This window comes from Schistocerca gregaria, chromosome 2 (genome assembly GCF_023897955.1).
Source record: "Schistocerca gregaria isolate iqSchGreg1 chromosome 2, iqSchGreg1.2, whole genome shotgun sequence".
Lineage (NCBI taxonomy): Eukaryota > Metazoa > Arthropoda > Insecta > Orthoptera > Acrididae > Schistocerca > Schistocerca gregaria.
Window position 1 is genome coordinate 153,110,617 of NC_064921.1, and position 14,677 is coordinate 153,125,293.

A 14,677-nucleotide genomic window follows, 5' to 3' on the forward strand; every position below is an offset into this window, starting at 1 on the left:
CGGGCATGGATGTGTGTGATGTCCTTAGGTTAGTTAGGTCTAAGTAGTTCTAAGTCTAGGGGAGTGATGACCTCAGATGTTAAGTCCCATAGTGCTCAGAAACCATTTGAACCATTTTGAACAAGTCAGCGCATCCGAGAGGAGCTAACAGAACTTCAAACGACAGTTTTCTCTCGTCGACCCTACTGCCCGGAACTCGCACTTTCTGACTTCCATCTGTCCGACTGTAACGTTCTTTGGCAGCACGCATCCAAAGTGAAAGTTAAAGGAACATTTCGATATGTAATACTCACTGTAACATATAATTTATATGTACTTCCGTTAATTGAATTTCAAAGGACACGTACTTTTGTGACGAAAAGGATAATTATGAATTTTGCTATTGTAAATGACTATTCAAAGATTGTGAAATACTATCTGTGGCGGAGGATGTGAAAACCACCACAGAATAAACGATATGTAATTAAAAATGACGAAGACTGTACAAGAATTTTTGTAATAGAGTCGCTTGTTTTCTGCACGGACTGAATGGGAGAGCAACCCGAGACGTTGCATTAGGCTCTTACGTAGTCTTCATTTGTCACAAATCGATGATCGACGGCATTTGTAGCTGGGATTGTAAAAGGTGTGTAAAGATTTTAATTTTGTCTGTTAAAATACATTTATCTAGTAAAATGTGATTGTCACAATTACTGCAAAGTTCGCCCGGACATTACGGATTTTATTTAAGAAATTTTAGCATTTTATTGGGTATCACTGGCGGCGCAGAGCTGCGCCGCGAGCGAGCAGTATGCAGGAGCGGCAGATTTAAATATACGATCGCAATAACGACCACATTCTAAAAAGGGTACAGGTAGGGGTGAACGAAAATAATAAAATGCTTCTTTTCACAGCATTCCAGACGCAGAATAAAAAGAGATAGTAGGTTTTATGTTGTGCATTCACAGGGGGATAGAACCTGCAGCTTTTGTAAATTTTCATTCGAAAAATTGATAAATTCTGAACATAGCTTTTGTAAATTTTCATTCGAAAAATTGATAAATTCTGAACATATCGTAAAGTGTATTTAAAAGTATTTTCATGAGAGCTTAGCAATATATATATATATATATATATATATATATATATATATATATATATATATATATAAAGAAAACATATTCATATAGTAAAGATTGTCTTATGCTTCAAAGCTAGTCGCCGTATATCGAGTTAAACAAAAATCCACTGCAACGTGAATATGTTTGCTCAGTTCGATGGACAATAATATTTTCATTCTAGCACAAACACCTTTAGTACTAGAATAAAAGTAAAACTTGGAGCCGGTCGAGGTGGCCGTGCGGTTCTAGCCTGGAACCGCGCGACTAGTACGGTCGCAGGTTCGATTCCTGCCTCGGACATGACTGTGTGTGATGTCCTTACGTTAGTTAGGTTTAAGTAGTTCTAAGTTCTAGGGGACTGATGACCTCAGATGTTAAGTCCCGTAGTGCTCAGAGCCATTTGAACCATTTCTACTGCAACCTTTCATTTCTGATATCCATCCAAGTATATGTTAAGTTCAATCTCAACGGTTTCCCAATCAAATTTAACGTAAAAAGCAAAAGAAAGTTTAAAAGCAGACGGTCAACTCCCGAATAATGAAAACAGACAGGATCGCATTAAACGACCCAATGAAGGATGCGCTCCGCAGGAAGTAGTATGTGGATGATGGAGAGGTCACTGATGCAGGAAGGCGTTGACGGCGACGTCGACCGGTAGTCTGGTACCACGTGGGCATGTAGGCCCTCCAAGTAAGGAGTGAGAGGAGATTACGCTGAAAGACACGGTTTTGTACCCAAAAAGTAGGGAATAATATGGTGTAGTGGACTCCTGTACAAAAGCAAACTGATTTCATAAAAAAAAAGTACGAGTGTAGCTCGGAGGCAGGCGAACGGTGAGGCAAACCTGTACCGGAGTTGGCGCCGGTGCCCTCGAGACTGGCGCGCCAGTCCCTCCGCAGCAATTACTGGCGGCGCGCCGGGTCTCGGGGCGCATTTATTCGCATCACGTCGGGCTCCGGGCTGCGGCCTCTCGGGGTCGCGCTCGATATTCCCCGCGGCGTGATTCATGCCCCGCCCGCCGTCTCCACTGTTTCCTCACTTCCGCGGCCTGCGGCGGACCGGGAGTATTTTGAGGCGCCGGACTTTCGCCAGTAATGGGGCTGCCTCTGCTGTTTGAAATTCCGCGCACGGCCTTACCTCGTCGCTTCTGGATGTGAGCTACGTTATTACGCGACGGATTAAATGTAAATACTATTCCTCGTTTCTATTATGCTCGCAGCGACAGAGATAAAGCTGCGGTTAATGCTGTAAGGGACAGTCAAATGAAAGCCAAACACCCGTCACAACGGGACTGTGGAATAGTTTCATTCAAAAGTAATCTCCACACCCCTTACGACATTTGTCCCACGGGGACACGAGGAGAACGCGGTCGGCCGCTGGCGCATCCGCAACCATACCCACTCTTGCACTTCCTCGTCCGACTGAACCCGCACGTCTTTCTTCGGGTCGCCACGGTGAAAATCCGGCTGTGCGGGGGATTTTGCAGTGTTCCCCAACCAAATCGCTGAAGCGTAGCTTCCGTGGGGATGGGCGTTATCGTGCAACAGAATGATTCCGTCCTATCGCATTCCGAGACGCTCTGACTTTACGGCGCGTCGCAGTTTCTGCAAGGTGTCACAGCGCTGCGCATTGATTGCGATTCCACGCTCGAGAAGCTCTACGAGTAGAGGACCGCTACAGTCGAAGACGAAGGTCATCGTGACATTACCGGACCTTGTGCGAACACCTTGAGAGGTGGCATGAGGCCCCCTCTCATATCTCTATCTTACTCTAAGTATTTCGATTTTCCTCTCTAATTGCATGCGGTGAAAAGTTGCTATTCCTTCACACGCGGACTTCCCACGCAGCGTCTCTCGTCACGCGGGTGATCCGGTGACAGGCGGGTTCTGCTGATCTTGAGAGGGTTAAGCCGACGGGTGTGAGGAAGTCGAGTGGATGCTTTCCAAACGCCGACATTGTCATAAGAGCTGGGGCGACACGCCCACAGGGGCCTGACGGAGCGGCTGGGCTAGAGATTCCGTAACTTTGCAGAAACTTAGTGTAAACACATTCTGGCGGGCTACCAGCGAGGCTTGGGAATGACTTGTGTTCCCAGGCTGTCTTGGCGGGCAGATTCCCGCGTTTTCTGCAAAATCATAACTGTGATTGGCTTGCTCAGGGGATGGTTCCGTGACGTAGCAAAATCGGCGCAGAAATTGGCTCCAAGTATCTCTATTTGTGGAATAGTAGTGCGTCGGCAATAGAGTGGAATTTTCCATCCGAATGTTTAACCACGGCGACTGTCGTTGGGGCGGAAATGTTCTGTGTTTGGCTTGTACAGGTGCTCTTGAGGGAGTCTGCTTTCGCCTTTCGGTCGGAGTAGGTTACAAGACTGAGCTCTAGCTGCTCTGGACACCCTGCCTTCCGTTGGCTGTCTAATATACTTTCACTTAATTGCAACTGTTTGACGAAGTTGCTGAAGTTTCAACTTCAACGTAACTCTCCGAGTACAGTAGGCAATTGAGTGTTCTGCGTACAAGCGTCCTATGTTATATGTCTTCACCAGTTTTGGCTAAAGTTGACTGTATCGGAGGTACTGTGTGACTTCGCTTGTCAAAATCAATCACTGTACCGTCAGTGATTGTGTGGCGGGCCTTCTTCGTCTCCCTCAGAGGCGAATTTGTGTTGCCAGGAAGTCTTTAGTCTGGAACAACCAGACCAGGATAATTTACTAAACTCGTGACATTATCGTCATCGCGACGGGACATTGAAACAACCAGCCATCGCCTCCGGTATGCCAGATCGGGTCCTTGCAGTTAAGAAAACGGCTTGGTAATGTATGTCCGCAGCACCGGCAATTTAGGGAATTTTTCTAGGTGATAATCAGAGCTCAGCAAAGCGCGCCTGTTCGTCTTTTCTAACTTTGTTCTGTCTAGGGTGTTCATTGTCTAAGTTCTCCCTACTGTATTAGCAATTAATGTTGAGTTGGCAGGGTGTGCCTCTTAAGATTTGAGTTGCAAGGAATTGGCTCCACATACCACTTGGTTATAAATGTCACAAGCTAGTTTCTCCCTACTGTATTAGCAATTAATGTTGAGTTGGCAGTGGGTGCCTCTTAAGATTTGAGTTGCAAGGAGTTGGCTCCACATACCACTTGGTTATAAATGTCACAATCTAGTTTGTGGACAACTTCACCTTCACAGAATTTATTTCAGTATGCAATTTGACGTGTTGTAAATGTTTTATGTGCTTCGCTTATTATTTTGAGTTTAGTCATAATAAATCAAATTGTTATTTTGGACAGAAGTTTCATTCTGTGGATCGGTAAAGCAACCCTTTCATTTCTCACTACGTTAATGAAACTTTCCTTTATCAAATTAATTTCTATCAAATTTAATTATTGCAGGTGCCAAACTCTTTTCTACTCCAGTTGCAGGGTCGATTATAGTCAGTTCTCGTTTCTTCTTAATCCATGTGCAACAGCAAAAGCCGGAGTTAGAAAGGGGGAGGGGCGGCTTATAGCATCGTTTCCATATGAAGATTCTAGAAGAATTTAGTGTTAAATACACTGCTAGCCCCGGCACCTCGCAATCTTTGGATTCCCTTTGTGGAGGAGATGTGAGGTGTTTCCAATATTAGCTATGCTGTTTGCCCTCGGGCTGCCGGAATGCTGTCGGACGGAATCATCCTGTTACACGACAACGCTCTTCCCTACACTACCAGTCGGACGAAGGCAACGCTTTAGTGATTTGGTTGGGAAACACTGCAACATTCTCCATACTGCCCGGATCTTTCAGTGTGTGATTTTTACATCTTTGGCACCATGAAGAAAGAGATGCAAGAACGACGGACGAGGAAGTGCAAGAGTGGATGTGGCTGTAGATCCGTCGGCTGCCGACCACGTTCTACGAAACAGGAACTGATCGTCTCGTCTCCCAGTGGGGTATGCACTGAAGAGATAAAGAAACTGGCACACCTGCCTAATATCGTGTAGGGCCCCCGCGAGCACACAGATGTGCCGCAACACGACTAGGTACAGACTCGACTAATGTCTGAAGTAGTGCTGGAGGGAACTGACACCATGAATCCTGAAGGGCTGTCAATAAATATGTAAGAGTACAAGGCGGTGGAGATCTGTTCTGAATAGCAAGTTGCAAGGCATCCCAGATATGTTCAATAATACTCATGTCTGGGGGTTTGGTGGCCAGCGGAAGTTTAAACTCAGAAGAGCCACACTGTAGCAGTTCTGTACATGTGGGGTGTCTCATCGTCCAGTTGGAATTGCGCAAGTCCGTACGATTGCACAATGAACATGAATGGATGCAGGTGATCATACAGGACGCTTACGGACGTGTCTCCTGTCAGGGTGGTATCTAGACGTATCAGGGGTCTCGTGTCACTCCAACTGCACATGCCCCACACCAGAGCCTGCACCACCTCGAACAGTTCCCTACTGACATGCAAGTTCCATGGATTCATTAGGCTGTGTCCATACCTGTACACGTCCATCCGCTCGATACAATTTACACAGATTACTCAGAGTGTATAATCTTCCGCTGTTTGAAAATGAGAGCGTTTAGAGACTTCCAACAAACTTTCAACATAATTTCACACCTTTTGTAAAGTTTCGCTCGCGTTACAGGTTTTACGTGTTTAAGTTACATACACTCCTGGAAATGGAAAAAAGAACACATTTACACCGGTGTGTCAGACCCACCATACTTGCTCCGGACACTGCGAGAGGGCTGTACAAGCAATGATCACATGCACGGCACAGCGGACACACCAGGAACCGCGGTGTTGGCCATCGAATGGCGCTAGCTGCACAGCATTTGTGCACCGCCGCCGTCAGTGTCAGCCAGTTTGCCGTGGCATACGGAGCTCCATCGCAGTCTTTAACACTGGTAGCATGCCGCGACAGCGTGGACGTGAGCCGTATGTGCAGTTGACGGACTTTGAGCGAGGGCGTATAGTGGGCATGCGGGAGGCCGGGTGGACGTACCGCCGAATTGCTCAACACGTGGGGCGTGTGGTCTCCACAGTACATCGATGTTGTCGCCAGTGGTCGGCGGAAGGTGCACGTGCCCGTCGACCTCGGACCGGACTGCAGCGACGCACGGATGCACGCCAAGACCGTAGGATCCTACGCAGTGCCGTAGGGGACCGCACCGCCACTTCCCAGCAAATTAGGGACACTGTTGCTCCTGGGGTATCGGCGAGGACCATTCGCAACCGTCTCCATGAAGCTGGGCTACGGTCCCGCACACCGTTAGGCCGCATTCCGCTCACGCCCCAACATCGTGCAGCCCGCCTCCAGTGGTGTCGCGACAGGCGTGAATGGAGGGACGAATGGAGACGTGTCGTCTTCAGCGATGAGAGTCGCTTCTGCCTTGGTGCCAATGATGGTCGTATGCGTGTTTGGCGCCGTGCAGGTGAGCGCCACAATCAGGACTGCATACGACCGAGGCACACAGGGCCAACACCCGGCATCATGGTGTGGGGAGCGATCTCCTACACTGGCCGTACTTTTCTGGTGATCGTCGAGGGGACACTGAATAGTGCACGGTACATCCAAACCGTCTTCGAACCCATCGTTCTACCATTGCTAGACCGGCAAGGGAACTTGCTGTTCCAACAGGACAATGCACGTCCGCATGTATCCCGTGCCACCCAACGTGCTCTAGAAGGTGTAAGTCAACTACCCTGGGCAGCAAGATCTCCGGATCTGTCCCCCATTGAGCATGTTTAGGACTTGATGAAGGTCGTCTCACGCGGTCTGCACGTCCAGCACGAACGCTGGTCCAACTGAGGCGCCAGGTGGAAATGGCATGGCAAGCATCCAGCATCTCTACGATCGTCTCCATGGGAGAATAGCAGCCTGAATTGCTGCGAAAGGTGGATATACACTGTACTAGTGCCGACATTGTGCATGCTCTCTTGCCTGTGTCTATGTGCCTGTGGTTCTGTCAGTGTGATCATGTGATGTATCTGACCCCAGGAATGTGTCAATAAAGTTTCCCCTTCCTGGGACAATGAATTCACGGTGTTCTTATTTCAATTTCCAGGAGTGTATATTCGTTCATTTGTAAAGTAATTAGACGTTTGAAGCTGTTTTACCTGTATAAACGGTCTTTCATCGAGAGTGGTACTTTTAAAATTCTAACTTCCAGCTTCTAATATATTTTTGTGAATTTTTAGATGTGGAACCATTCAGCACAATTTGCAGTTTCATCATGCAGCGATCTTCGTTTCCTGAACGGTTAAAAATAATTTAAACTTTTTACCAAAGTGATAGTTCAGTTGGGGGTGTTCATCGTTTGCCGGCCGGAGTGGCCGAGCGGTTCTAGGCGCTACAGACTGGAACCGGGCGACCACTACGTTCGCAGGCTCGAATCCTGCGTCGGGCATGGATGTGTGTGATGTCCTTAGGTTATTAGGTTTAAGTAGTTCTACCGTTCTAGGGGACTGATGACCTCAGATGTTAAGACCCATAGTGCTCAGAGCCATTTGTTCATCGTTTGTTGATCAGAGAAATGGGTCACCATCACCGTTTCTCTATTCAGGCCCACCATCACCGTTTCTCTATTCAGGCCAAGCGGAATTACACTCTACACGACCAGAAGCTGCCAAGGAGAGAACGTAAAGGGTGAAGTGAGGAAATTATCTCAGCAGTAACGGCCAGTACTGAGTAAGAGAGGAATGTGTTAATTTCAAGACGATCTCAATTGTTGAGTCTGTATGAGACGTGAACTTGGCGAATCTTGCGAAAGTGTTTGGGTCTGCATCCATACAAAGTTGTATTCACCCAATAGCTGAAGTTAAACAATCACAGATTGCGACGTGAATTTACTGTTTGACCCGCATAGCATTTTGAAGCTAATCATCATCTCAGACGAGGCGCATTTACGTCTCCGTGGCTTCGCCGATATGCGAAATTATCGTTATTGGAGCGAGAAGAACCCGCAAGTGGTCCATGAGGTACCATATCATTCGGAGAAAGTAGCTGCGTGGGGTGGTTTATGGCGCTGCGTTGCCGTCAGACCTTGTTTCTTTCTAGATGATGAGAGTAGAACCTTGTTACGAGAATTTCTGCGGCCAAAGCTTGGGGCCATAGATGTTGAAAACAGGTGGTTTCAGCAGCATGCGGCTGTTTGCCGCACAGCTGATGCTGCGTTCGATTTGCTGAGGGATAATTTTGGCGCCCAGATCATCTCGAGACGTAGATCTGTGACGTGGTCGCCATGGTCGTATGATTTAACACACATAGATCTTTTTCTTTGGGGCTCCATCATAGCCCAGGTGTATGCTGACAAGTCACAAACTTCGGAACATTTGAAGGAGAACTGTGTCAGGCTATAGCAGACATAACGCCTCTTAATGTTAGACTGAGTTACTAACAATTGCGGCCATCGTGTGTTTCAATGTGTTCATCTACATTTACATTTATACTCCGCAAGCCACCCAACGGTGTGTGGCGGAGGGCACTTTACGTGCCACTGTTATTACCTCCCTTTCCTGTTCCAGTCGCGTATGGTTCGCGGAAAGAACGACTGCCGGAAAGCCTCCGTGCGCGCTCGAATCTCTCTAATTTTACATTCGTGATCTCGGGAGGTATAAATAGGTATAAATGAAAGACATGGGAGTTTGTTTCTTTAAAGAATTGTGGGTTTGGGAAAGGGGGGCGAGGGTTGCTACTTAATAATAAAAAAAAATTATTTTTGTGGAATTCCGCAGCTTGCTTCAAGTGCATTACGAATGAAAACATGGTCCAAGTACGCTGTATTCTTTTTATTTTCCGCAAAGTTGTCCACGGTTGAAATTGGACAGTTGCACAGGAAATAAAAAGGTTGCAAATCTACTTCGACCATGTTTTCGTTCTTAATAATAATAACGTTTGTTAGGAGTCTGAATGGCCGTGTGGAGTTTGTTCCCAGTGCGAGATAAATTTAAAAAAAATTACACGTAGTTCCAGCGTCCTAAAGCTGAATTAAGGGCTCGTAAGTTAGAACGGGCTCTAAACTAATTGGCTCTAGCGTAAAAATGGCTTTTTGCAGGGAGAAATAACCTCAGCAAGGGCTAGAGCTACAAAAACCTTCAACTCGCGTCTGGCAGCTTGGCCACAATTAGCCGCGTGCCGCGTGCTGTGTGTGTGTGTGTGTGTGGAGGGATGGATCTGCGAGGCAGAGCCGCCACAATAGCAGCTGTGTACCGGCTAATAGGGCGTGCCTGATCGGCCTGTTGTGCCTTAGTCTGGCAAGTAGCTGCCGTCCCGCCAGACTGCGCTCTGGCCCGCCGCCACATCTGCGTGGTCAGCAAACACAATGGCAGCTAACTACAGTACACCGCCAAGCTGACGGCTATGTCGGCGCCTCTTCGGTGGGTTCGAGACTGCAACAGTCACGTAAGACAAGTCATAAGTGTAAATAAATGCTTCAGATTTGCCATTAATTTCGGTACTCGGATGCACGACGTATGGTAACTGCAATAGACCACGTGCATGATAATACTTGTGACCTGCGTAGTACTTCAGCAGTTCTTCCCATGTGCTTTTGTTTGAGGCACTGCAATAACCGTCCATAGTTATTACGTTTCAGTAAATGTGTGTTTGTGTATATCCACGTATAAGGGGCAGTCAAATGAAAACGAGACAGGTGATAGAAAAATAAGTAAACTGTCTATTATTTCAAAAGTAGTCTCCATACATTTAATACATTTATGCTACTGTTACACAAGACAGTCAATGTCGTCGTGGAAAAATGTTTGCGGTTGTCGGCGGAACTAGGCGAGCACGTAGCAAATAGTCGGCAAAGAACGTATTTCTTCAAAGACATCGAGCGAGGTGGCGCAGCGGTTAGCACACTGGACTCGCGTTCGGGAGGACAGAAGTTCAAACCCGCGATCGGCCATCCTGATTTAGGTTTTCCGTGATTTCCCTAAATCTCTTGAGGCAAATGCCGGGATGGTTCCTTTGAAAGGGCACGGTCGTCTTCCTTCCCCATCCTTCTCTAACCTGATGGGACCGAAGGCTTCGCTGTGTGGTCCCCTCCCCAAATCAACCGACCAATCCTCAGAGATGTAAAATAAAATAAAACGGGGTGCGCAAAGGATGTCTCAGGGCTTCCTAGCGAAACTTCTGCAGCCTTGTCCAAGCGCCCAGGAATGTTGACAGACGACATCACTCTGTTGCAGGACAATGCCCGTCCACATGCTGCCAAGATTGCTTCACGTAGAGTGCATAAGTTTCGCTGGGAAGCGCTTACACATACTTCATACAGTCCCGATCTCTCCCCATAACATTTCGAAATTTTTGGAGCCTTGAAGAGAGAGATTCGTCGCCGTCGATTTGCTTTGGACAAAGAGCTGGATGCCTGGGTACAATCATGGTTTCTAGGCAACTGCAAACATTTTTCAATGATATCGATGACCTTCTTGTTTCACAGTGGAATGAATGTATTTGTCTGCCTCTTACAAACACACACACACACATATATCTGTGTGTGTGTGTGTGGATGGGTATGCATGAATATGTGCATGGATATGCGTTTTGGATAGATATGGTCGTGTATGTGTATATGTACAGGACAATTAGTGAAGGAGTCTCTGATTGCAGATATACGTATTTCGAAAACTAAGATAGATACGCAAGTGAAACAAAAGGTATGCTTGTTGTGGAAGCTGCAACAATTTTAAACAGAAGATATATAGAAGTTTCGAAATAGTTCGGAACACTGCTAACAGACGGCAATGTACGCTGCGCAGCTCTTCCTCGTCTTCTGCTAGCAATCTGTTTACAGCATCATGATGGTCGCATCCGTGTTTGGCGACATCGCGGTGACCGCACATTGGAATCGTGTATTCGTCATCCCCATACTGGCGTATTACACGGTGTGATGGTATGGGGTGCCATTGATTACACGTCTCGGTCACCTCTTGTTCGCATTGACGGCACTTTGAACAGTACACGTTGCATTTCAGATGTGGCTCTACCCTTCATACGATCCCTGCGAAACCCTACATTGCAGCAGGATAAAGCACGACCGCATGTTGCAGGTCCTATACGATCCTTTCTGGTTACAGAAAATGTTCGACTACTGCCCTGGCCAGCACATCGCTCACAAATTGAAAACGTCTGGTCAATGGTGGCCGAGCAACTGGCTCGTCACAATACGCCAGTCACTACTCTTGATGAACTGTTAGCAGAATATGGAATCGGTGGGTTCAGGAGGGTAATACGGAACGCCGTGCTGGATCGCAATGGCCTCTTATCGCTAGCAGTCGAGATGACAGGCATCTTACGCGCATCGCTGTAACGGATCGTGCAGCCACGTCTCGATGACTAAGTCAACAGATGGGGACGTATGCAAGACAACAACCATCTGCACGAACAGTTCGACGGCGTTTGCAGCAGCACGGACTATCAGCTCGGAGACCGTGGCTGCGGTTACCCTTGACGGTGCATCACAGACAGGAGCGTCTGCGATAATGTACTCGACGACGAACCTAGGTGGAAGAATGGCAAAACGTGGTTTTTTCGGATGAATGCAGGTTCTGTTTACAGCATCACGATGGTCGGATCCGTGTTTGGCGACATCGCGGTGAACGCACATTGGAAGCGTCTATTCGTCATCGCCATACTGGCGTATCGAATGGCTCTGAGCGCTATGGGACTTAACATCTGAGGTCATCATTACCCTAGAACGTATAGCTACTTAAACCTAACTAAACTAACGACATCACACACATCAATGCCCTAGGCAGGATTCGAACTCGCGACCGAAGCAGCAGAGCGGTTCTGACTGAAGCGCCTAGAAACACTCGGCCACCGCGGCCGGCTACTGGAGTATCATCCAGCGTGATGGTATGGGGTGCCATTGGTTACACGTCTCGGTCACCTCTTGTTCGCATTGACGGCACTTTGAACAGTGGACGTACATTTCAGATGTGTTACGACCCGTGACTCTACCCTTCATTCGATGCCTGCGAAACCCTACATTTCAGCAAGTTAATGCACGACGTCTTGTTGCAGGTCCTGTACGGGCCTTTCTGGATATAGAAAATGTTCGACTGCTGCCCTGTCCAGCACATTTGCCAGATCTCTCACCAATTGGAAACGTCTGGTCAATGATGGCCGAGCAACTGGATCGTGACAATACGCCAGTCACTACTCTTGATGAACTGTGGTATCTTGCTGAAGCTGCATGAGCAGCTGTACCTGTACACGCCACCCAAGCTCTGTTTGACTCAATGCCCAGGCGTATCAAGGCCGTTATTACGACCAGAGGTGGTTGTTCTGGGTACTGATTTCTCAGGATCTATGCACCCAAATTGCGTGGAAATGTAATCACATGTCAGTTCTAGTATAATATATTTGTCCAATGATTACCTGTTTATCAACTGCATTTCTTCTTGGTGTAGCAATTTTAATGTCCAGTAGTGTATATTACTTGTTGAACGCCCCCCGTACCGACAACACACCATACCGATTCACAATAGCCTGCAAACATGTTCTTTCGCTGCAGTCCACTCTGTAATAATTTCCGCTCCCATTTCGTCTGATCCGGAAAGTACATCCCAATGTATACAGGAGGAGTTACCGCACTAGACGCTGTTGCCTACACCTTGTATCCGAGGTACACTCGACAGGTGTGAGGAACTGTTGCCGGCGCTTAGCGGGCAGATTAGGGCGGATTAAGGCGGGTTATTTGGGGAGCGGGGCACACGAGCCGTCAGCAGCGGGCGGGGCGCGACCAATGAGCGTGGCCGGGCGGTGATCCGTCAGCGGCGGGCGGTGGGCGTGGCCGCGGGCCGTGACCTGCTGACATCCATCAGGGCAGCGCTGCCGGCTGGCAACTGGCCCCTGGCGCTGGTCGATACCTCCAGATGACCCGCACTGCCGGCCTCAGGCGCGCCTCTGCCTCGCAACAGCGGGGTCGTATCCCTCCACCTCAGTCCCTGAATACAGCCACAATGCTACCAAGTTCCGGCGCATTCGGGGCACAATTCGACTTTTCATTTCTGCCACCTACAGTGATCAACCAAAACATTATCAGCACTGACGACTGCCAGATCCAATATGTCCAGAAGCGTAGCAGGCATGTAACATGGCAAGGACATAGACAAATGTAATATATTGCGAATACATAGAAAAAAGGATCCTTTATTGTATGATTACATGATAGCGGAACAAACACTGCTAGCAGCTACTTCTGTAAAATGTCTGGGAGTATGCGTACGGAACGATTTGAACTGGTATTATGATATAAAATTAATTGTTGGTAAGGCAGGTGCTAGATTGAGATTCATTGGGAGAGTACTTAGAAAATGTCCATCAACAAAGGAGGTAGCTTACAAAACACTCGTTCGACCTATACTTGAGTATTGCTCATCAGTGTGGGATCCGTACCAGGTCTGGTTGACAGAGGAGATAGAGAAAATACAAAGAAGAGCTGCGCGTTTCGTCACAAGGTTATTTGGTAAGCGTAGTAGCGTTACGGAGATGTTTAGCAAACTCAAGTGGCAGACTCTGCAAGAAAGGCTCTCTGTATCGCGGTGTAGTTTGCTGTCCAGGTTTCGAGAGGGTGCGTTTCTGGATGAGGTATCAAATATATTGCTTCCCCCTACTTATACCTCCCTGTTCTGACCGTAGAAATTTTTAATTTTTATTCTTGATTTTGCGACCATAATAAGAGTCCAGGCTCCATTGGCAAACAGCCAGCCGATATTAAGATATAGTCCACCAGGACGTAGGGACAAGATAAGCGGCGGACGCTACCAAGTATGGCTTGTTGATCAAATAACTTAGTGTTTGACTTCCTGCCAGAGTAAGAAGCATGAATCAAACTTGCGCAATGAAAGTCGCAAACGCCAGGGCGATAGTACAGCTAGAGAGAGGGTCAGTCACGTGTGGAAAAGACTTGTGTGGAACTAAATTAAGTTGTGTGCAGCTAGAAACGGAAGTTCATGTGGAACCGAAGGCATTCTTGCGCAAGCCGACCAATTAGAGATGAGAGTGTCGTGTGGAACCATAGGCATTCTTGTGCGATCCGATCACTTAGAAATGAAAGGGTCGTGTGAAACAAATTAACTCGTGTGCACCCAAGTGCATGAGAAACGAAATAAAAGACCAGGTAGCGAAATAGCTTGAGGCAGAGATTCAGATGCAGATTCAGAGCTAGTGCCGGCAGTTTGGAGAGTCCGCAGAGAGACGCCAGCGGGGCCGAGTAGGCCCATAGCAGCTGATACAGCTGATAAATACTTCAACTACGAGAAGACGGTGATAGACTCTGGTGGACACTCAGGAACTGCAGGTCAAGTAGGATTTTTAGAGTTTCATTGGAATAGTGTTGAACAGAGACTGTCAGTCTTTGTCTCAATTACTTAGAGAGATTTCGGTGCTAACCAAGAAGAAGTGATAGCTTTGTACTTGTTTCTTATATGTACTGGCAATTAGCTTTGAAATAGCAAGTCCGAATAAATAAACTTAATCTTACTAAGGGGTTTATGGTCCAACACCTCACATAAGTATGTTGTTGTTGTGGTCTTCAGTCCTGAGACTGGTTTGATGCAGCTCTCCATGCTACTCTATCCTGTGCAAGCTT